The 23,882-nt window shown below is 38.4% G+C and overlaps 1 protein-coding gene and 1 long non-coding RNA gene across 5 annotated transcripts in view; one reads left to right on the top strand and one right to left on the bottom strand.

Annotated features, from left to right (window-relative positions):
- Nucleotides 1–335: 335 nt before the first annotated feature.
- Nucleotides 336–1,797, bottom strand: LOC114545937 (uncharacterized). The gene is made up of 3 exons (XR_003690958.1): nucleotides 1,760–1,797; nucleotides 1,157–1,285; nucleotides 336–821 (listed from the first exon to the last, which is right to left on the bottom strand). It is a non-coding gene; the product is annotated as an uncharacterized LOC114545937 (long non-coding RNA).
- A 7,791-nt stretch (nucleotides 1,798–9,588) lies between these two features.
- The window catches only part of LOC114545781 (ELAV like neuron-specific RNA binding protein 2), a 50,738-nt gene continuing 36,444 nt past the window's right edge, over nucleotides 9,589–23,882 (top strand). For all 4 annotated transcript variants that reach the window (XM_028564303.1, XM_028564301.1, XM_028564302.1 and 1 more), the window contains exon 1: nucleotides 9,589–9,709. The gene's annotated coding sequence lies outside the window, so the exon portion shown is untranslated. The remainder of the gene's footprint in view (nucleotides 9,710–23,882) is intronic.

Raw genomic sequence — 23,882 nt, 5'->3', positions numbered from 1 at the left:
AGTTCAACACATACATTAGATAATGTTCCATCTGTACACACTGTTTCTTCTTTCTTTGCACTACCTTAAGATGGCAGATAACGGACGTATTTTTTGTATTTTTTAGCACTGTAAATGTCAACAATATTTAGAATTAATGCATAGTGTTACTACTGTCCAAACTATGTACTTTAACTAACACACCAGGCCCTTGACAAATACTTTGCTTAGTGATCCTTATGGTTTGATGTGATGTGCATGTGTCCTGGTGGCTGGCCATATCTTACTTTACACATGTAGTCAACGTGGAGGTAGGAATCTAGAAAGTGTGATCAATAATATTTCAGAAATAAGTGTTCCAGTAGTGTTCAGGAAAGCTAGAAAAATGTTTCTAGAGTGCAGGCTTTATTACAATTATTTATTATTGAGCTAATTTCAAACACTTTTTATCATCCAATAAGGTACTTCAAGCTTTACAATAAGATGTCAAGGAAGTGAAGGACTACAGCCACATCCCAGCCCTTCAGAGATCTTTCCTGCAGAAAAGGCTGTCGTCCAGACTGGAGCGGTGGGCCATCAGTGAGCTCAGGAGACCAGATGATCCCAGGCGTCCAGGAGTTGTGTGTGTGATATTCCTGCACCACCCTCAGACGTGTTGTTGCAGACACAAGTCAGCAGAGAAATACAGCTTGCCTTAGGTGAAACTGAATATGTGAAATATATACATAACCCAATTACTCAGTATGTTTGTGTATTGTTGGTGATGAAAAACTGACACTGACCTGTGATGTACTGCAAATAATGACTGACACTGAGTTTCAGCTTCTTCTACCACCGGGGCCCTAGCAAAATATGTTCAAATATCCATTATGTATGTGAAGTTTTATATTGGACTAAAAATAAAGCATTATAATAGTCTCAACCTTATTTCTTGTTTTATATAATGAACCAAACAGACAAGGGTGAATGTAAAAAATGTTTTAATATATTATGTGCATTTTAAAATATAATTACAGTAAGACAATGTAAACACAAATTAAATTACAGGACAGTATACTGTAGTAGGATATATTGACATACAATGGACTAAGAAACTCAAGTACACCAATGAAAACTTAAGAAAAAGGTCATTGTAAGTGTTAATTGAGTATCTGAGCAAAATATGATCAATACATACGCTATTGGTCTACACCCTGGCTGTTTGAAGCCTTCGCACACACAGTGTTTCCTCCACAGAGACCGAAGGCTCTTCTCCCTCTACTGCGCCCAAGTCCTCCTGGTTGGTCGGCCTGCTGCCTGATGTGAGCTGTGATAGAAAATTATAATAAAGTTTCTTACACAAATCAAATGGTAACAAAGTTCTTACTGATAACTGAGGCTTCCAAGGTTGTGTGATTTACAATTAAAATAACTTGCTTTTAAGTAGCCATTAGCAAATGTGTAGGCTTTAAAAACACTATGAACATTTTCCTCATGCTGACCTGTTTGCAAATGCAACAGAAGACATGTAATTAGAGTTAGGATAGCCAGTCTTTGTCATAACTAGGAAAGTACAGATGAGCACAAAACTATAAAGATGAACCAGTTAAGCAGTGCTAACACTGCATTTGTACTGTACAGTATGTGTCGACCTCTAGATATAATACATTATATTCACAGCTTCTACATTGTACAACTTAACCAATACTGTGTATTATCAGGCCAATAGCAACCACAACAATTAGTAGTTAGCTGGATAATAATTTTTCCTAATAGACCATAATATAGCTACGTTACTAACCTAAGGTTACCTGGGAGAGCATCGTAGCTCTGCTCGGGTCCTGCAGGTCTCTACAGAGAGAAGACTATAATTAATACAGCTCCATTGAGTAAGGCCTCACGAAGAATACATGATTCCCATGGTAAATTAGCTCAGTAAGGTAGCCGGTGGCTACAAGTATTAGATAACGTTAGCAGTATAGCTAACGTTAAATGCTAACTTAAAAAAACTTTACTAGCTAGCTAGCTACCAACTTAACACAACGAAACAACAAATGTCTAGTAACCATGCTTGCAACGTAGATTACAGATAATATATATATATTAATAATACTTACACTTTATTAATCTTGTAGTAATCCCCTGTGGAGTGGCTTGTGTGTCCTCCAGACCAGACTCTGAGTCTTTAACGTTAGTTTACCTGCAGAGGCTGAGCTGTCACTCAAACTTTCCCTTAACACTCATTAGCCAATGGGGACGCACCCCTGCAAGACCCGCCCACGCGAGATATTTGTGTCAGAATTGCAAGCAAAAACTCAAGGAGCGCAAAGGAGAAAGCTGGGAGCATGACTGCAAACGTGATGGAGAGAGCAAAAGACTGATCATTGAGAAAGAAGCAGAGAGAACTGTAAACAAAAGGACATAATATCAAACAAATAAAAGTCCAATAGTTTACAACTACACAAATGTTTTGTTTGCAAGTTTTAAGTTTTACCTTTGAGGTGACAATTTTTTTTGCTTGAGTTAGTGTTTTTTGTTTGATACTTGAGAAGTTTTCCTTGAAATTAAAGTTACAAAACTAATCCCATAGGCTCCTGAGCTACACTGATGCCCTTTTGTGTGTTAGTGTTACTATTTTAGTGGCTTCATGTCTTTCTTGTTGTGTGCTGTGACCAGTCTGACTTGTGTATGTTTCATTTGTCACTGTGCACGGGTGACCAAACTAGTTTCCATCTATGTAGTTCACAAATTCACTTGAAATTCTCAGTTTTTCATGGAAGTGATGACAGTCAACATTTGTGATTTTGCATTCTCACAAAGGGATTAAAGTGATTGAACTGAAACTTACAAACCAACAGGTTTAGCAGAATTTGAACCTCATCTGGGTACAAAAACTCCCATTGAATTCACAAAATATGCATAAGTTGGTTTATATTGTGTATAATAAAATGTACTAAAAGCCAGGAGTGCAACATGTGAGTTTTTAACAAGGGTTGCATGGTCCTTACATTTTAATATAAATAAAATAGAGCTGGAAGCTAAGAGTTAATGTAGCAAAGTTGTAGTTTGTCCTGCAAGAGACTCCCTGCCTCTACACTTCTGTCGGCTCATCGCAATCTTTGGGCTAAAAGAAGAAAAGGCATTCAAAGACATACTTTGCAATAGTTTTGCTTATTACCCTCTTTTGCAGCATTTTGCACTCATTTGGACATATATTTGTCCAGTCGCAGCAGGGAGCATTAATAATCACCTCCATGCAACACTGAGAGCATTGTCACTAAGGAGGCCACAGCACAAGAAGCGTAAATGTCTCAAAGGAACCACTATTGACATCTTAGTCCCTTTGCTAGAATCTATTGGAGAGACCAAACACCCATGTCTGATAAAATGCTGGCCTGTCAGCCTCGCAGGTTGCCAGTAAATGTGCAGGGAAGGCGTTCAAGGGCACTCACCCTTGACATTTAATAGCAGGTGGGACCCAATGGATCAGTCATACAGATTATCAATGAGCAGAGAGGAAATGAGAGGATCCAAAGGGAGAGGGGATGAAGGTGGGAATATTTTATGACTTGTGCCAGGTCAGTACCTCGGGGCAGAAGGCACTGTTTTTTTTTTGTTTTTTTTTTGCTTCATCAGTGTGATCTGTAAAAGAAAGCATATATGTTCATATTAATAGAATACATTTTTCATAACCATTTCAGTAGCACAGAGTGGGGTTTGTAGTCATTCATTTTCATTCATCTTTTACGTGCATTTTCCTTTAAAGTGTGCAGTGGTGGATAAATATCATGATCTTTTAGATAAGTGAAATTAACAGTACCACAATTTTCAAAAACTACTCCACTAAAAACAAAAATCCTCAATTAAATATGTGATCTACTGTATTTCCCTCTGGAATTAGTAGAAGTATAATGGTGCATATAAAGGAAATACTCAAGTAAAGTACCAGTACCTCAAACTGTACTTAGTAGTATTTGAATACATGCAGCTTTCACCACTGAATGTGACTTTTTGTTCTTCTTCTTGCTGGATGTCCTCCATTACTCCACCCCTTGCATGCCAGATTAGCTACAGACCACAAAAACACATGTCTGGGATATTTTGTGATTTACTGCATGAGTCACTTAGGCAGAGAAGAGCGCCCCCTACTGTGAGGAGTCAGCGCCTAATTATTGAACTGGAGCAAGAAAAAAAAAAAAAAAAAGCTCTGGATCCCGACTGTCCAAATGGTTTGAGACCTTGGCTTTACACATTACGGAGATGGATTAGGTTAACGACCCTGGCATTGACCTACAATCCCTCCAAGGAGGTGTACATATTACACAGTTGTTCATATTTGTGGCCCTGAAATATAGATGGCTATCTGATCCGCAGTCAGGTTTGGATGCTAATGCTTTCTCTCCATAAGAGTTATATTGCTTTACAGTAAAGAGTCCCCTGATGAACCTGTTTGCCACCTTTTAGCCCATGGCCAGTAAGCACTATACAGCATGACATAATTCTAACTCCCGCATGAATATTAGGTTCCTGTAACCCAAATTCCTTTGAATTATTGGCGGTAGATCATTCTGTATTTACTTAATTCTTGCTTTGAGTAGGTTTTCATTTATTTATACTAAAAACTGTAAGTAATTATTATAACTTAAGGTTGCCTTTTTAATAATGTATAGTGTGATAACGTGATTATTTTAAGGCTACACTCCTTGCGCAGTCCATAATGGGTGTAGTCAGGAAACATGTATTAGCTTTGAATATGCATGCATAGTACATTTCCTTTTTCAGAATAACTATTGAAATTGAAGGTGCATTTAAAGTGAGTAGTTGCAGGATTTAAATGGATTATATATCCATGTGTAATTTAGGTTCACCTTGAAAAAATGGCTACTTCATGCATTTTATTAGAATTGTGAAGGTGTCAAATATGATAGCTCCACTGGGACAGATGGGGTTAAACTTACTAAGCGAAGGCTGCTGCTTTACTAAGGACCATTGCTGCTGTTGGTAGGACTTTATGGGGAAAAAAATAAACTAATGCATACAAGCTTAAAACTGCTGGTTGAATACTTTATCCATAGGGAAGTGTAGCAATGTGCCAACATGCAATTGTCAAATCCACAGGGAAAGGAAGAAGAAGTGAAATGTAATTTAAAAATTATTTTTTTAATCACTGTAAACGGTATTAAAGCCTCTTGAACCTGCTAAATCACTTTTGTGCAATGCATTCAAGTCACAAAGTATTTTTCTACACTATTTAATCCTTTATTTGACCACTCAGACGGTGCTTCGTCATGGAACTATAGCAAAGTCAAATATGTCCATTCCCTCACACTGTACTGCGCTTCTTTGTCTATTTGGTGGATTCAAGATGGTTGTTTTCTTACAGCTCCTTGGGTGCGGTGCAGCTAGCCAGGAGCATGCTGTGAGGGCCTGACAGGAAGATAGTGCTGGACCAAAGCTACAGGAGTCTGGTAAGATTCTCTAATGATTGTTGCCTTGGCTCCCACATAGAGAATTCTCCCGAGTAGCATAATATTTAATATGCCAGTGTTTAGAGAGTTTTTGTATTTGTTCAACCCCAAGCCAAAATTATTGACTGCAAGACTGTGACAATGGCTCTGGGGATTTAGCTTAGTGTGAGTCAGACTTTAGGAAGAGGCCCATCAGTACCTGAAGTGAAAGAGTTGATTTGTCAGTTTGTTCAATTGACCCTTTATTAGGTGTTCATTTGCTGCCTCCATATTTTTCCTGTCCAATTCTATTCCTGGAAACAAGTCACACAGAATTACAGAATTATCCTAATATATATTGACCCTTCCTTTTGTTTGATCTTTGAAATATAATATGCCTACCCAGTAAGTCTTCCTGACATTCTTTTGAGACACACTTTCACAAATCACCATTAAAAATAGGGGCAATAGTTCCATGTTCCCTTTCATTTTAAGAATCCCTATATGCTATCTAAATGCTAATGATCTAATTGCTATTTGTGGGCATGAATAACTTCCACAAAGCCAGAAACCAGAGCAGCAAGACTTAAACATGTGCTGTCATCAAGATGTAGAGCCTAGAAATACCGTATAGAAGATTGATTTTGATGGAGTTTTTTTCACCCAAAAATGTTTGATTTTTGTCATGCAAATTTCAAGGAGTCTGAGCAAAAAGAAAAAGGACCTAATGAACCTCTGATTTTCAGTGGAGTTGAACATCCCAGCTTGAAGCAGGAAAGTCTTTGATTCTGATAACGTGGATTGTCAGTAGCACCTGCTTTATATCCTTATGGATTACATACTCATATTAATAGCGCACTGTTTTGGCAATTTCTCTGCTATATCATTTATTACTTACAGAATTTGATGAATTGCAGACACTATTCATGCTGTGACTTCATAATGAAACAATTTGAAAACGTCACAAATAGTATAATCTGCATTCCCAAGTACTTATTAGTTTTTATTTTCAATTTAACATCTGTTGCCAAATCACTTACTTGAAGTACAAAGTCAAAGACGCATCCTTCCACCTGGAAGTGATGAGAATCTTTACAGACAAGTAGCACTTGATAAAGTACACATCAAGAGCTTGTTATCCTTATAGCATTTTATAATACATATATATATATATATATATATATATATATATATATATATATATATATATATATATGTATATATATGTGTGTGTGTGTGTGTGTGTGTGTGTGTGTGTATTTATTCTCTGCACGGGTGGATACATGTCCAATTGTGTTAAAGGTTTTCTGCAGTGAGCTTATGAGCTTATAGCCTTTTGCCACTGCTACTGTACTGGATTATATATGTTTGAAAGCATCGATCTCCCTTTTCACTTGTATCCATGTGAGCCTAACTGTTGCTCCACCCTCTGAAAGTCGACAAAAGATGTGCATGGGATAAGCCTGCTAACACTCCTGCTGTGTGCTCTACTATGTGCATCATGCTGCTGTGATATTACTTAAAAATATGCTTAAATAAAGCGTTTTCTGTTGTTCAAAATGTGTCAGGGATTGCCCAGATGAACGCCCACATTTGTTTCTAGCCTATAGGTCGAGTATTGAGGGCTGACCGTTGACTGTAAGTGTGTGAGGCAGACAGTGGGAAGCGTGTAGGATGCTCCACAGCTAGTGTACTGGAGAACTGCGCTGTCCTTGGTGCTGGAAGCTGCTGAATGCAGGGGATTTGCTTCCTGCCCCGATACAAACGGGTTTGCAAAACCAGACGCTCCTTTTCAGATAGCATGTCCTGACAATTGATGTGAGAGTGCTGAAATGGCGCAGACACTGAGGCGGCATGATAAAGCAAAAAAAAGCAAAAAAAAACACGGGTGATGACGAGCACGGTTGGCCTAATAGGATGGACTGTTCTTATAGGAGAATGTTTCGGAGTTGTTTTATTTTCTCATGTGAGGGCTGAAGTCGAATAAAACATCCAGTTAAAAAAACGAGAGATTCCTAACCCTTGAAAATGAATAGCCTAAATAGGATCAGTTGTTTTCCTTTTCTTGGATGACGGTGACAGTGTGGTGATGTGGTGTGAAATACATTTGTGACAAGAAAAAAAAAAACGGAATAGCCTACTCTCGAGCCACGGTGTTATTCCCGCCTGCTGCACTGTGCGTGTCTCGGCAAGGCGATGTTTGACTTCAAATGCCATATTTAGGAAAAATGCTTGATAGTATTGAGTGACTGGGGCGAGGACGAATGGCATCTTGTGATTGGGAAAGACGATTGAGCCCAACGAGGACCGCGTTAGAGCCAATCGTATTGGAGAGCTTCTGTGTGCATAAGCGGTGGATGGAGCTACTCTGGGTATACTTCCGCGTCAAATGCGTGTTCATATGTAGGTTGAATGGATGAAACGGAGAGAGCGGAGAGGTATAGGCATGCTGTGATACGGCTCTATATATTTGCCGGCAGGACTATCTTCCTTTTAAAGACAACCTCCTCCTAGCATTAGTTTCCACTCAGTGATGTCGCGTATTTGTGCGGCGCACCTGTAAAGAGCGAGACAGGCAGAAGCCGGCTTTTTTAATTATTTGATTCCTTTTATTTCTTCTGTTCTTTTTCCTTTTGTTTCATGCATTTTCTGAAAGGAAATCATTTCTGTGTTTTGATTTAATAAATATTTCATTTCCTCATTTTATCTTGTTTGTGTTGGCTTTTATGTTTCCAAGTTTGAACTAAGAGAGCGGAATCATCATTTTACAAGCTATTGGCCAGGTGTTTCATTCAGAGATTGTTTGCCTAAGGACGTCCATAACTTTCATTTATAGAAACGGTAAGATATTTTTACACATTTGCTCATTCACCTGAAACATTTTTATTCGATATTTTATCCTGTGTCATATCTTTGAAGGCAGTGTGTAGAGCAGATCAAGCATTCACTGTAGTCTAAGGCTGTCTTATTGCATGCAAACGCGATAGGAAAGTGACCGTGATGCATTCATGTTTTTATTGACGGCTGATTTTTTTTAACTCTGAATTACGGTGCCTTGGCATATCATAGACTAACACGATAGGACAAGTAGGCTATATCTGCACATGTGCTCATTTCAAAATGTTCCAAAATTCAGACATGGACGCATGTATTGCTCTAGTGTGTAGAAATATAGGCCTTGGTAGAGTGCTGAAACGTGGGATCCGCATAGTAGTCAGTTATGTTACCGCATCTAAAGTAAAAACGTTATCGTGTTTGAAATATTGGACTAACACTACACATTAGTAATTGAAATAATGTCTGCAGTAAACGAACTAATCAAATGTAGCCTATTTAATTTTCTTTTTTTAATCTGAGCTCTTTCATCAATGTCAGAACTTGCATTTTATTAAGGATATGAATTTAGAAACATGGCCAAATAGCTACAAATGTGATTTAAACTAAGTGATAGGCTATTGTAAGGACCGCTTCATCGATTTAAATGTAAAATAGCATATAGGGCTGAGTTGTAACTTCAGTGTAACTCTTAAAAGAAGTAATGCTATATAGGTTAAGTGCAGCGTGTGTGTTGCACTACTTGGAGTTACTGGATGATTCGTTCTAGATTCTGCTATCATAGGCATAATTATTTGAATGGGATTTTTGAATTCCTACGCAGATCTTAATTGTAAAACGTAGACAAGCCTACAGTTCCTATAGCTTACTAAAATAAATCACATACTGGGTTTAATTAATCTTTTTCATGCCAGAGGCCACTAGTATCAGCATTCCCATTTGATTAGGTTTTGCTTTTTATACCTAGCCTATATTAATACAAAATACTGTCTGTCTTGTAGAAGCAAAGGTAACAGTTGAGCCAATTACATGTGAAATAGAAACAGCAATGCTTAGCTATAATTTCCTGATGTAGCCTAATTGTAGTTAATTAAATTAAACTCTAATCTATAATTTGGCTTGTTTCACCTGAATACCCCAGGGACCCTGGTTTAGGGCCACTGCTCCAGCATTTTTATTGTGTGTTTTTTTTTCCTTTGCATTGACATTTTGCTCGTAATGGCACTCAGGCTAGGCAGGTAGCATGAAGCAAAAGTACACCTGCAGCAAATCAATTACTTGATAGTGAGTGTATTTCCGGTGTAGAGACTGGGTCTTCGCTGATTGGCTGAGTATCTGAGTAGTTTACTTAGGGCGGACGTGTTCCCGCCACCGCCCCCTTTTCCACTGCGCAAATACTGAGACCAAAAGTTTGATGTCTGCAGACTTTTCATTAATAAATACGCGTGGCGCCTATTTAACACCTCAAGGTAAGACACCACAAAGGAATAGTCTGAAAATATGAGCTCGCAAAATCAACTGTGCCGAAAATGTACATAGAAAAAGCGCATTTAACGAGTTACGGTTGCTAGCAAGGTCCAACAAGATGCTGGCAAGCACGCCAACAAGTCGGACATGTTGCTGGCAGAACTTCATAGGAAATATTCGTGTTTTAACGTGACATAACGGCCAGCATTATCCAACGTTAAGCTAGCCAAATGCATAATTTATGTACTAGCAAGCGCAGACCCACATTTCGGTGCTAGCTAGCATGCAAAACACTAGCTACATGTATTAAGAATTGAACAGTTTCATAAACGCCGCAGTCTTGATTCTCCACTGGCTGTGTTAATAAAAGCTTGCATTGGCAAATTGTCCGAATCGCGTACGTACGTTTGACTAACCCACACTGCATGCTGGTCTAACCTTAATAAAGACTAGCATGGAGGTGCAGTTTCACAAAGTTACGATTAAATGCAATAAAAAAAAAAAATTGGTCAAGCCTATCAAAAATTTGGCCTTGATTTAGCGTTTGCTATAGGCAACATTGGTTTGGGATTATTTACTCAGTAATTTGGATTTAGCATGAACCCATTTTCAGTCGCAGTTGATCTTATTGTGCAGTAGCACAGGTGTCACAGATTAATCAATTAGTTAAGCAAGGCAACTCTCCCCCTTGATCCACCTTACGTTGTAGTTCGCCTAATTAGAAACACCTTACCTTAGTTGGTTTCAATCGGCAGTTTACGTTTTTACGGGTTAATTCGGACCATATATGAAGATAGCATGCATTTATTGAGCAATGTAGCAGGTGTACCTTTTTAGTACTATTATGCCATTGCTGTTGGTAATCATTTTCAGTAGGCTACTGCAGAAATGGCTTTATCAATTCCTGAATTAAAACTAGCAGAATATATATTTAGCTGTGAATTTATTCACAATGTGTACACACAATGGCCATTATTGTGACAGTGTATCCCATGGGTTTTTCATTCAGTAGTAGATGGAACCGTATTTTGCTATGTGATGTTTGACATTAATGACAGTAATCATAATTAACTACCTGATATCATGGTGATTGATACGGTTACTCATATGTCCACTTGTAAATAGTCTAAGGATGTTTTGGGGTTTATTCAACTCCAGGCAAAGGAACAGGGTATTGTTCATTATAGTTTTTGTGCTCAAGGGCTTTGAGGAAAAGTCTTCAATTGTAATCTATGATGTAACCAAAGGTGTATTCTTTCTACTTTGAAAGAATACTACTACCTTTTTTTCTGTGCTTATGATTGTAGTATTTGGTCTTGAATATTGAGCAGGTGAATGTGCTGAAGCCACAGGCATCGGAGTTATAGTTGGCAGTCTGCAGTGAGTAATCTTCAGTTGGTAGGTCATGAAAAGATTATATATTGTGGAGCCAGCAGCCAAGAGCCTGACCAGTTAATTTACCACGAGGTTGCCAACACACAGGATATCTGTGGTCCTGTGGGCATAAGGGGACTGCCCAGCAAAATAAAATGTTGACAGTGCTGCTTTTTTCCCCAGTCACCTGAACAAATTAACTACTTAACTTAAGTAATACAAATACCACAATTCTTTGTATGCCAAAAATACAAAAACAATTTTTTATAAGAAATGGCCTAAATCAGGTTCCATTTTTATTTGGGTGTTTGTGGTTTTAAGAGCACACTTACTTAGTAGTGAGTAGTGATATTGTGCAAGTTTGCTATAATATGCGTAATGTCAAGCGTCAGGAGATCTTAATTCAAATTAAGTGTCATTGCAGATCTCATCACAAGTCCAGCTTTAGTATAGGTAGTACTCAGAGATGCCCACGTTTTTTTATTTCTATATATACATTTATGCGGTTTTTAGGTCTTTTTCCTCTTCAGTTTCCATACAACTTCCACAATTTCAGCAGCCTCAGTGCTACTGAGAGTGACAAGAGATAAGAGCGGTTGTCTTTGTGTATTATTGAGCCCCCACGTTTTCCTTTCTAAATAAAGGCTGCTGACCGAGTGACTAAAATGCAGGACAGTGAGTGAACTTCCAAAGGCCACATCACTGTGCTTTGTACAGAAATGTGTGCTGCTATCAAAACTGGGTTAGTATACAGTAGGGCTGTTAGAACAAATTCCAAAGTCAAATATAATTTTAAATGGTAAAAAAGCATACCATTAGAATGATGAAATTACTATTCAATAAATGTTTTGTCTAACGTTAACGAATCTCCCTCTTCTCGCCTTGGCCTACCCGCATGTGAAAACAAAAATGCTTTTATAATGTCACATCTAATGAATAAGTTAGTGGGAGAGAGAAACAAGACATTGAGAGGTCTTAGATCACGGAGCTAATGTTACATACCGAGTAATGTTAGTAACGTTACAATGGGAGTGACGGGCTGCGGTTGGAAATCAAAAGAAGGATGGGAAATACTTTTAAAGTCTTTAAAATTGACATCCACTAAGCCAAAATGCTTATGGTATCATTTGTTAGCTTGTTCTTGTTTCCTAACTGCGTCAAGAGTTATAGGAGCTTAGTTGGGAGCTTCATGGAGACAGCTAAAGTTTATGTAGCTGCCCTACAGCTGTCAGTTAGCTTCAACTTCATATATTACCTTTTAATAGCTGTATTCTCCGTAACGTGACAATCTGCAAGAAACCAGTTGCTTACAAATCACTAAAATAGTGACGGCACCATTTGGCTTAGTTATCCATGCACGTTAGCCTTTATAACAGTTAACTGTTCAATACATTTGTTAATGTTAAGTTTTCTGTTGCTTTGTGTTGGTCGCTGTGTGCTCGTGGTGGAAAGTGAACGTAAAAGTGGCGTGCAAGAAATGCAATGCGCCATGATGTAGATCCCCTTCAAGGCCAGGCTGATGTTGGAAGTCCCTCTAGTGGACAGAACGTGTTAAAACAACTACATGTTGATAGTGGCATTGACGTAGTAGTGTAGTAAATATTTTTAACAGGCTTCATTTGAGCATTAAACATACAAATATTATTTGAATATTTAAAAAACAACAAATGCAATTCAAATGATATAGATGATTGACAGCTCTTGTATATAGTGGGTGTCTTTAGCAAAAAGAAAAAAAGCAGTTTTGCCCCCTTTGTCCTTAAATGTCCATCCCATCCCCCCCTTTTCTCTTTATGGCCCCTCCCTCTACTCCCTGGGCTCTGTGGATGCTGCACAGGACTGTTTTTATTTGGTTCTCATTGTCTGTTGGCCACAGGGTGGCCCTCCCTCTGCATGTGTGTGGGTTATTACTGGAGGCCAGCAATGCAGTGTCACTGCATCACAGCAGCTTTTATAGATAACCATATCTCATGCTCTGTATAGGTGTTATGTGGTGAGTGTTGATGTGTTTGTTTGGCTGTATTGGTGTGTAGGCCTATGATGGTGAGAAGCAGAGGTAGTTAAATAAACATTCCATTTATTTTTATTTTTTTAAATTATTGGATTGGTGCTCAAAGCAACTGCATTGTAATGTCTAAACCCTAATTTTAGTGTTTTGTCAAAGTAAGGTTAATAGTCTGAGACCTCCAGTAAATAGCTGAGGCACTTAACAGACTGACACGTCACAACCTCAGTGATGAACCCAGTGCCAAATGATCACAAATGTCACTTTCTTATTAGTTTTAACCACTCTGACTTAAAGTGTTGTCATTTGTATATGTATGGTTTATCTTGCTTTTCCAGCCATCATGGCAGGTAATTCTGTAGCACTGGCATCAGCATCTAATATTAAGCCCAGGTTTAGCATCACACTGTCATCTTTTTTTTTTAATAATATATGGCCCGAGCACTTATTATTATTATTATTATTATTATTATTATTATTATTATTATTATTATTAAAAGCAACAAGGCCAGTATCTGAAAATGTACTTACCCTAAATTCAGAATAAATACATTTGGCATTGATTATTTGATATTAAGTAGCATCACTGTACCCCAATGAGTTAACACTTATTCATAACAATAAACAATCACCTTTTTATTCTTTTGCTACAGATGTATTATACAAGCAAAATGGCAACAAAATGCAAAACCTATACTCCTGGATTTCCATCTAATATTTACAGGACACAAAAATCCAAAATGTATCAATAAATATTAAGGGTGTATCGAAATCGACCGAAATTAAGTTACAATCTTGAATTTAGAATACAAAAATGGAATCGTCGATGCTGCCATGCCCCCATGTCACGTCCGGTCGGCTTGTCGAGTGGGGAAAAAAACACGTGTTGAAGTGCTGCAAGTCAACCTCCTCGACAGAAAGAGGAAGAACCTCTTTCACTGAAGTCGCTGGTGTGGAAGTATTTTGGATTTCCAGTGAGTTATGATGACAATGTTCGCATTGACAAAAAAGCCACAGTTTGCAAGCTCTGCTATGTGCGTGTTCCATATTCTGTGTTTACCCTTGCACATTAGCCTAGCAGCTAGCGGAGTTTTCCTCTGTTTATAGCTTAATCCCGACAAAACCGCACGGTTGAATTTCAGCATGCATGCACATTTTGTAGCCTAAACATAGCCGCTTATATTGGTTATGTTAGAGAGAGCAACGAGTTAGCAGACTGCCGAGTCGCCCTCTATGTCTGCTAAGACCGCTGTGCTGGCTCGATGGTGTTTTAAGCCCCCAACCAAGCCTTCAAGGCAGCACTGCGACAGTAGTCTTCAAGGCACCTAACCATTGCCTAATCCAAGTACCTTCCAGGCAGCGCTGCCTGGAAGATGACGTTGGGGGCTTAAAAAGCGTCTGCCCCCAAACTTTTTTTTTTCCTTTTTACTTTATTGACAAATTGTCAAGTTTCCAATTGACTGAAGATATACATAGTAAGTTATTGTTACATTATGTTAATAGATGTTTTAACACATCTACATTTGACAATGTAGTGTGGTACATTACGAACAAAGGTCAGTATATTGCATAAACGTCTAGTCTAAAAATGGCATTGCAACCTGTGCTTTAAAAATGTTTGTTTTTTAAATCGAGAATCAAATCGAACCGTGACCATTTATTCGAATCGAGGATTTGGAGAATCGTGACACCCCCAGGGCTCTAGAGTGCGACCAAAATTTGTAAGGGTGCGACTAACATTTTTCCTAGGTTGCAGCGGTGCACCTAACGTCCTCGCATCCGCTGCCTCTCCACGAACGAAGCGATGTCGTTTATATCGATATGGTTTAATGTTGCGTTACATGACCCATTCCTTCTGTAAAGCTGTGCCTGTGTTTGGATCTCTCCTCCATGCAGCCCCGCCCCCATTCACTCACACACGGTTCCCTGCAACATGGAGAGACACCGTGCCGCCGGTCCACACTGCTGACATTTGTCTACAGTTGTAATTGTTAACACAGCTGTATATTAAGTATGAGAGGGAAACCTGTATTGGTACCAGTGTTTCCGCTGGTAACTCTCTGTTATTGCGGCCGCTACGGTGAAAAACACAGAAGTTATTAAATGCAACTAACTTCAGTTCGTTAATAGCGTGTAAGAGACGGAACGGAGCCTGCTGGACCTGCTGGAGAGATGTGACCCATGGCCACATTGTCATAGTTCATAAAAATGCAGCGCAGTGACGGTACAGACATTTCAAAGCCTACGCAAGACGTGTGTAACGCCGCTGACCCGTCAGTGCATTCGACCCATGCTTTACCCATTCATAATGAGTCAGCCGTCACTCTGTGGGTAGCATACGCTTCAGTCCATCGCACTCCCTCTCTCTCCCTTTTTCTCCCTATGTCTTTCTCTGTTTTATTTTACTTATTTATTTTTATTTTTTCAAGATTTCAGCCTTTATTTTGATAGGAAAGCTGAAGACGTGAGAGGTGAGAGAGGGGGGTGACATAAAGGAAAGGGCTGCAGGTCGGAGTCGAACCTCTATATTTACCAACTGAGCTATCCGGGCGTCCTCTTTCTTTTTTAATCAGTCTATTATAGTTGAAAACAAGTGAAGGAGCTTTCTCAGAGATATATATTTTTTAATATAGCCTAGGCTATTTATTTCAGATAACTTTCATTTACATTTGTTGCAGCGGTCTTTGCATTTTATTTTAATCACAATCTGTTTTAATAAAAGAGCTTGTGAAAAGTGGCTTTGACTTAAAACTGAACATTTAGCCCACTTTGTAAACAAATACAGAGCTATATATCGTGTATCGCCATTCAGCGGTAACAGCGACGCAAGGAAAAATTTGGGTGCGCCTAAATTTTGTGCTGGTGCACCTTAGCGCTGTGGAATTGAATTTTGATTTCGGCTCCCAACGATGACCAAAATAGTATAATCAAGAAAAAAACGATTATTTTGCCATGTTTTGTCTTGCAAGAACACTATTTTGTCTTGTGTTCTGAATGGCATGCGCACATCCGCATGCGCACAGCCGCTCATCCCGAAGCCAGTCAGGGAGGCAAGTTGTGTGCATATCATCCGCTGGAATTTAAAAACTCAGCGCGAGTAAAGATGGCAGCAGCGTTTGGTGAGCAAAAAAAACCAATTCAGTTGTCTGGGAACAGCTAACGTTAGCCGTTAGTTAAGTTGATGTGAGATGCATATTGTGTTATGTCTGTGGAACTGTTCATTAGCTGTGTAACGTTGTGTGATAGCTGTAAAGCTGAACCAACTCACAGTAGTAAAACAGATTTTATTCTGATCCAAACACTCTCTCTGTGAGATAAAGGACACTAACAGATTATACCCTGGACGCTATCCATTATATCCAAATGTTAATGAGTAATCGTGTTAATCGTGATTTCAATATTGACCAAAATAATTTTTTCCGAGCAGCCCTAGTGCACCTAAATAAAAAAGTTAGGCGCACCAGTGTGTATTATAAATGGTGATTACAGCAATTCCTTGATTTTTGGTATGGTAGAGTGGTAGAGAAAAGATACATTGTAACACTAAGCAGAGTTTTGAGGTGTGGCCTGGTAGCAACGTCTAAGACCGGAGTCGTCTTGCTATCAAGTGATGTAATTTACATGCTCAACCATGTTCCCTAATTAAGATGATTCAAAGTTGGCTACAGAATTCAACTGACCAGGTGCAATTCAAATCAAAGTAGTAAAGCTTTCACTGCACACCAGGGACAGCTACATAAAAAAAATGAATTACACCTAAGCATAACTTCACCATAGTTAATTGTAGTACTGTTTTTGCTCCACAGTACTACCATCACACTACACCTTGTTTTTGTTATCAAGGTACAAGTAGTCTGGATCATTTTACAGCATTGTATGTTGTAGCATTTGCCTTCACACACTTCAGTGTGTGGGTAGACTGGTCACATCTATGTTTTCAGATGGGATATTTTGAACCGTTACTTGTGGGCTTTTAGTTTTCAAGGACAGGCTGTGCATGTCAGTGTGTGCACTCTGGAGTTCTTCACTCTGCAGCTTGTCACGCGTACTTGGTCAATTTAATCCTCTGAGGAGCTAGTAGAGATTCGTGCCTCCTCACTTTAAGTGCTCGGTGTCACATCAGTACATGATGATCTCACTGTTGGCTTCAAGTTCAAGAAGTTCTACAGTTACTCAGATCAGTAAATGGACCGATTTGCCCAATTGTTTATGTATGACAAAATCTTAGTTCTACTGCATTCCCCCTCATCAATCTAGTGTTTGTCAAAAAATTGTTTTATCAAGTGTTTTGATCCCGTAAAAGCTCTTAAAGAAATGGACTATATGGTATATTGTTTTATATAATCACTGAAATTGACAGATGAAGAAAACGGATGCCAAAGCATTTTCAACCAATGCGTAATTAAATAAAACCATTGTATACCACTTTGCTGGCAATGCATTAAAAGTATGAATCAGTGTGACTAGAAAGAAAAAATAAACACTCATTGTTCAGGCTGACCGATGTGGATTCCTGTTGTGTATAAGACATACTAACAACAGAGTTTAGTGTATTTAACGTTGTTGCTGCCTCCCCTTATCGCCCAAATCAATCAAAGGAAATTAAACTTATTTAAAAAAAAAATCAATATTTGCAGGTATGGCAGTCACAAATGTTAGCTAGACTAGATTGCTTGATGGCCTTTACTGAAGCTGCTGTTAATTGAAGATATATCCTCAAGTGGCAGTTGGGACTTAAATACATCATTTAGATTGATTTACTTTAGAGCTAAAGGACTTGGTATTCTTGGTTGCAGCTTACATTTGTCATAAACGTCTATCCTCAGGTATAGTAGTGCATCAGGAGTTTGACAAGTGAACAGGATTCGGGCTGCAACTAACAATTTTTATTAATGAATCTTATTTTTAATTAATCATTTAGTGTACACAAAATTGTGAATAATACTTGTCACAATTTCTCAGAACCCATTGTGACATCATGTTGCTTAATTTGTTGTACTTACAGTGGCTGAACAGCATACAGGCACATAATGTTAGCAGGTTGATTGATTCCATACCCGTTGAATTCCAGCTGTACTTCAGTCAAGAGTTTGATCAGCTGTGAAATCTATCTAAACACCCACTCAGTGACTTTTCCATGTAATTAATTAGCACGATCAGTGATCTGCTAAACAGGGCCAGCACCTCCAGCTTCAGAGGGTTGAAGCATGATACATGGCTAAGCCACAAAACGGAGTATAGGAACTGTCTAAGTATTTGAATGAACCACTTGCATGTAAAGGAATGACAAAGCTTTGTCGTTATTTTGGAATGCCTCTTATGTTTTTTTTTTTTTTTTTTTTTTTAATATTGTCATAGTGACAATATAGTTAACTTCAGCTTGAGTGTGAAGTCAAAATCGTTCACTGTATTTAAATTAGGAATCTCTGCATTCTCTTCATAGTAATGCTGCTTGCAGAGGTTTTCTCCCCCTTGTGAGAATGCTGTGGGATCTGAGAGTACCAATAACTAAACACACTACACTTTAATGAGTCCTAAAAGGCAGCCTGCTCAGTGGGGTAAAATTGTGGAGGTGGATGGGTTTATCTTAGCAATGATGAGAAAACAAAAAAGAACCTTGTGGTCTTTATCTGGGGATAGTTTCTGACGAAAACTATGAGGCAAGGCCTCTAGGGAAACAAGATGCTCCACACTCAAATGACTGCACTAAGAGGAGGCTGCTGGCTGCCCACAGTGAAAGCCTGACTCAATTTTTTGGGGAAATGCATCTTGCCAAGCTTTCTCTTCCAAGTGTTTATCTAATGAAATATTTCTTCCTTGTGGCACTCTCAAGCGGGACAATAGCCAGTGTTTGTGCTTTGTACTGAGAATAAAAGGTAAAACATGTGAAATGGATATTTGAAGTAAGTTATTTTCTTTTAACACAATATGTTCTCTTGTGGCCTGCTTTTTCCTGTTATATGCATGTGGGGAGTCTGTTAGTGTCTTAGAATTATGATTTTTGGCATATGAAAAACTTGGCTGAACATTACTTGGGTTTTTAAAATGTCTATTTGTGCCCTTTTTTGCCATGTTAACAAAACTGCAAAAAAAAATGACCAGTTTGTATATTTTGCAGTCACCAACTAGTGTTATAATTTAAGACCTATAACCGATGGAAAAGCAGCAGTAAGATTAAGTTGACCTGCAGTGTTAAAGCCCCCATCCTTAAATGAATGGAGTGCTTGCAGTGTATGGTTTTGATGTTGACTGTACTAACCTCAATCAGTATTGCTTTAATCAGTTGAAGTTGAAACCTGATGAGAAAACTCATTTGACATTAAGGATGTAGCTTGGTGGTAGAGCGGTCGCATGCCAATCGGAAGGTTGGTGGTTCAATTCCTGGCCCTGCAGTCCCATGTCGAAGTGTCCTTGGGAAAGACACAACCCTGAGTTGCCCATGATGTTGTGCATCGGAGTGTAAATGTGTGTGAATGTTTATCTAATGAGCAGGTTGCACCTTGGGGTTACAGCCTCGGCCACAGTGTATGAATGTGTGTGAATGGTTCCTGTACTATGTAAAAGTGCTTTGAGTAGTTGTTAGGACTAGAAAAGCACTATATAAACACAGTCCATTTAATATTATTAATGTTGCAATTACCTAAATCAAATATTTGGACTAATGCAATAAGAACCCTTGTGTATTGTGTATTGACCAAACCTTTCTTTTAGTTTTTGGGTATGGCAATAATTGAGTTATCTTTTTGGATCATGTCATGTCTGTTATTTTTAGTCTGTAAGGCAAAACAATGGAACACAGGTTTTGCATTGTTTTACCCCTTGAACTTTGAAACCATATTTAGATACTCATTCTTTTTCATATTTGTGCTGTCTGGAGTAGAGTTAGAGTATAGGAGGGATGATAATGATAAAATCCTTCATTATGATTTTCTATCACAATGTTGATATACAGGGTGATACAGTAGATTTTCTGGCAAAACGGCAAAGTAAAAGTTGTTTTACCTTGATGTGTTGGGAGGTTTGAGTGTTGATGCAATTAGCACTTGTAGTCTGCAGCTGTCCATCTTATGTAACTAGCTGGGCAATATGGCCCTTTTTCAATTTGTCCCTACTTAAAATCAATCTGCAAATGACAAAGAAATTGTTCAAAACAAGTTTTTATATATATATATATATATATATATATATATATATATATATATATATATATATATATATATATATATATATATATAATAAAAAAAAAAAAATATACCATTATGATTATTCATGCCAATTTTGTGGAAATATAAATTGGTTTGAGTGTTTTCCCTACCATTTGTTTTTTTGGGGAGACAAAATTTCTGTAATTATGCTATATATTCAACGACAAAACGGATGCGTGAGAAAGCGGTTTTCACACATACAGGTAATTCACTCGTTCCTCACTAAAAGTTAAAATCATTTTGACTTTAGTTGTGCAACCTTGCCCCTATTTTAACCTGTTGCTGAGTAACATACATTAACATCCCGTGGTCTCATGAATGTAGCATACGTGTAGCAAGCTCCTTCATAGTAACTAGTGGTTAAAAAAAAAGAAATAACATCAAAGAGGAGCTCCGTGCTACATAGCGGCGGTTGCTAGTTGCTTAAGCCGCTACAGACCTCCATCACAGCTCGGTCGTATCAGCAGCATTTAGTAGATGTGCTGAGCCGCAACAGAGGTCCTCAACACCGCCTCTGGTGCTCCGCATGGTGCTCCCTCAGGTCAGCGGTGGTTCAGTTATAAGAGAATAGGTGACTCTCAGCCGGATACAGAGCACCACGAGCTGCCGGTCATTTCGGCGGAGATTATGGTTAAGTAATGAAACGACAAGGCAGCATATCTCCAAAATCCATTCGAGTCCAGACATTGTCTTTTTTTTGTCTAAACCAACCCGAGCCCAACATTTAATGTAAGCTGAAGCACTGAGTTGGTGTTACATCAATATTTAGCACCTGAAATAGTTGGTGTTGCGTTTATGCATTGTCATGTAGGCTAAATGACAAACCCCAGCACTGAAAAAGTAGTAGCCCAACACAGACAGTAGGGCCGTCATTTTTATTCAGAGTATTGACTGTAAAGTGATGTACAATGGTGTCCCATGGTGGGATACGGCTGCAATTGAATGTTACATCAAGTAAGCAAACGAAAAAAAAGAGCGGAGCCAGACCCTGACCTCACGACAGCTGCAACGGGAAATTAAACTCAAGTTGGTAAGCTTGCTAGCGATTTTGTTGTATGTTAATGCTGTTAATTGTAAGCTTTTTAATGTTATTGTTAACGTTACCAGTTAGCTAACGTTAGCCTGTTTAATGTTAACCGTAACGTTACAGTTAACAGCCAACAAGTCAGCAGCTGACGATAACGTTACGTTAAAAGTCAAAACTCTGCAACCGCTCAAATCATGTCACTGAAGTTACCACTCAAGATTACTTAATTTTCTTCATCCCCTGTAGGACATAGGGCTGCAGAGAGATCTCTATTGCATTTCATACTTGGCAACATGCTGCGCCTCTTCCTCTGACATGATGCATCCTGTCTAGCAGCTCCTTTTAAGAAACACTAACTCGCAGGGCCGTTTCTAGCTTTTTTTGGGCCCTATACAAAAACTTGTTTTGCATAGGGCCCCCCAAAAATGGCGAACTTCTTTTTAAGGACAGCACTGTTGTTGCCAACTTGTCCTTTGTTTGTGGTTTGATTCACCTCTAGTTTCTAATCTTTTCATATGAATTTAAATATAAAGGTTGATTGATCATATAATAATTTTCATGATTTATTTGTTAAAGGGCACTTTCAATTATTCTAATTATAATGTAGAAAAACTAAGTTTTTAATTTCGGGGTGGTCCAAATTCATTTCATGACCACTTAAGTTGTATTTTGTGACGGTTCCAGGAGGATGGTGAAAAAAGTTAATAGCCCTGGGTTGGGTTTGGATTACTTGACATGGTGCTTTAACTTCAAATAAAAATGATGGACCTAACTGTCTGTGTTGGTCTACTTGTATCACACTAGGAACAGTACACATCACTACTAAGATATACTCATTGGCCATATGTCTTTGGAGATTGAGACTAGGTCAACTTCTTACTGGCCTTGAACAATTGACTGTCCTTGTCCAGACTCTGTTATTTTTTCACCTAGTGAATGAAATGTATGTGGTATTGAGTCAAAGGTTTAAGCTATTGGATGTATGGCTGTAGCTTCTATTTTTGCTTGGGTTATGTAGTCAGTTGGTTTTGACCTTGGTTTAGGGACATGCCAGTGAATCAAATAAGTTATGTATTTGCACTTGTGCACTGCAATATTGGCAATTCAGTTTGTCTAGCATTCATTATGCTAGTTTAAACATGGCTTCTGATCTGCCACATATTGGCAAACACTGAAGTGAGCATATTGTCAGTGACGTAGGATGTTGTTACTCAGATGAGAATGCACTGTTAAGTAGGCTAGATGTTTTGCTTCTGCCTTTCGGTCTACAAATTATCATGATTCGAACTTTGAACAAAAAGATAAATATCTTTCAATAAATATCTTCACAGTTTCTTATAGTTTTTATTCAATTTGGTGCGAATTAGGACTGGCCAATATGGAGAAACTCAAATACCACAAAACTTTTTTTACCGAATACCTATATCGATATTCCAACAATATTATAGAGTTGACTAGTAGTGCTTTCACGAAATATCTACACAATGAGAGTTCTAAAAAAACAAAATCAAATGTGAATATAATAACTAAGTGGTAAAGGCAAGTAGAACTGCGAGAACAGTCTGGTAAATTATGAAAATTGCAACAATTAACTGTAATGCAGCCACAAAAACCAGGAAAAGACAAAAGATATGCCATATTAGATATTACAATATCCAAAATTTAAGACGATATCTAGTATGTGTATCTAGGACTGTGACGGTATAGATTTTTTTTCTTACCGCAGTGAAGAGCAACGTATTCCTGCGATATTGCGTTTAACTGCAATCCCCTGTTAGGGGATTAGCACAGCAGGCTAGCAGCTGAGCAGAGAGGGTGACTTGGCAGTACACAAATTTGTTTCTTTCTACCAATATAAGCTGCTCTGTTTTAGGCTACAAAAACATGCATGCAGGCTGAAATTCAACCACGCGGTTTTGTTTCGTCAGGATTAACCAATAAGCAGAAGGAAACTCCACTAGCTGCTAGGCTAAAGTGCAATGGTAAACAGTGCAGCGTTAACATTAATGTGTCCACCTCAGCTAAGAATGAAGAAATATCCTTCCCTACCTCGTATTAAAAATAAATGTTACCTGTAGATATCACAAGTACTCAAACCTAGAAATAATTCATAATTGGACACAAAAAGAAATCCCCATATTTATTGGACTGTCCATCCTCTTGTGCAAAGCTGAAGCGATGACCAACTTGTTTTTGTCCTCCATAATCACTTGAATATCGGATAGAAGACAGCCAGTGATAACAATAATTATGGTTTTCATTATACTTATATCACACGACATATGCACTCCTGTCACTTTCACTGACAAAAAATATAATAAAATAAATGAAAAAAAATGCGGTGATGTCGTCATCACGGTTGTGTCACGTCACCAGTATTGCGGTGTGTCACTGGCCTACTCCTATCATGATATTGATATATTGCCCAGCCTTAGTGCGAATTTAAAATAATAAACTTATCAGCAACATATGATGACGTTTTTTTTACAATCCTGGTTATCGGCAATGCGCTCCGCCAAAAATACATTCTCCCTACTGACATGCTTTCCTCTGTGCACAGAGAT

This window comes from Perca flavescens, chromosome 19 (assembly GCF_004354835.1).
Source record: "Perca flavescens isolate YP-PL-M2 chromosome 19, PFLA_1.0, whole genome shotgun sequence".
Lineage (NCBI taxonomy): Eukaryota > Metazoa > Chordata > Actinopteri > Perciformes > Percidae > Perca > Perca flavescens.
Note: the sequence above shows the minus strand (reverse complement) of the source record. Positions and strands in the feature narration are given on the sequence as shown.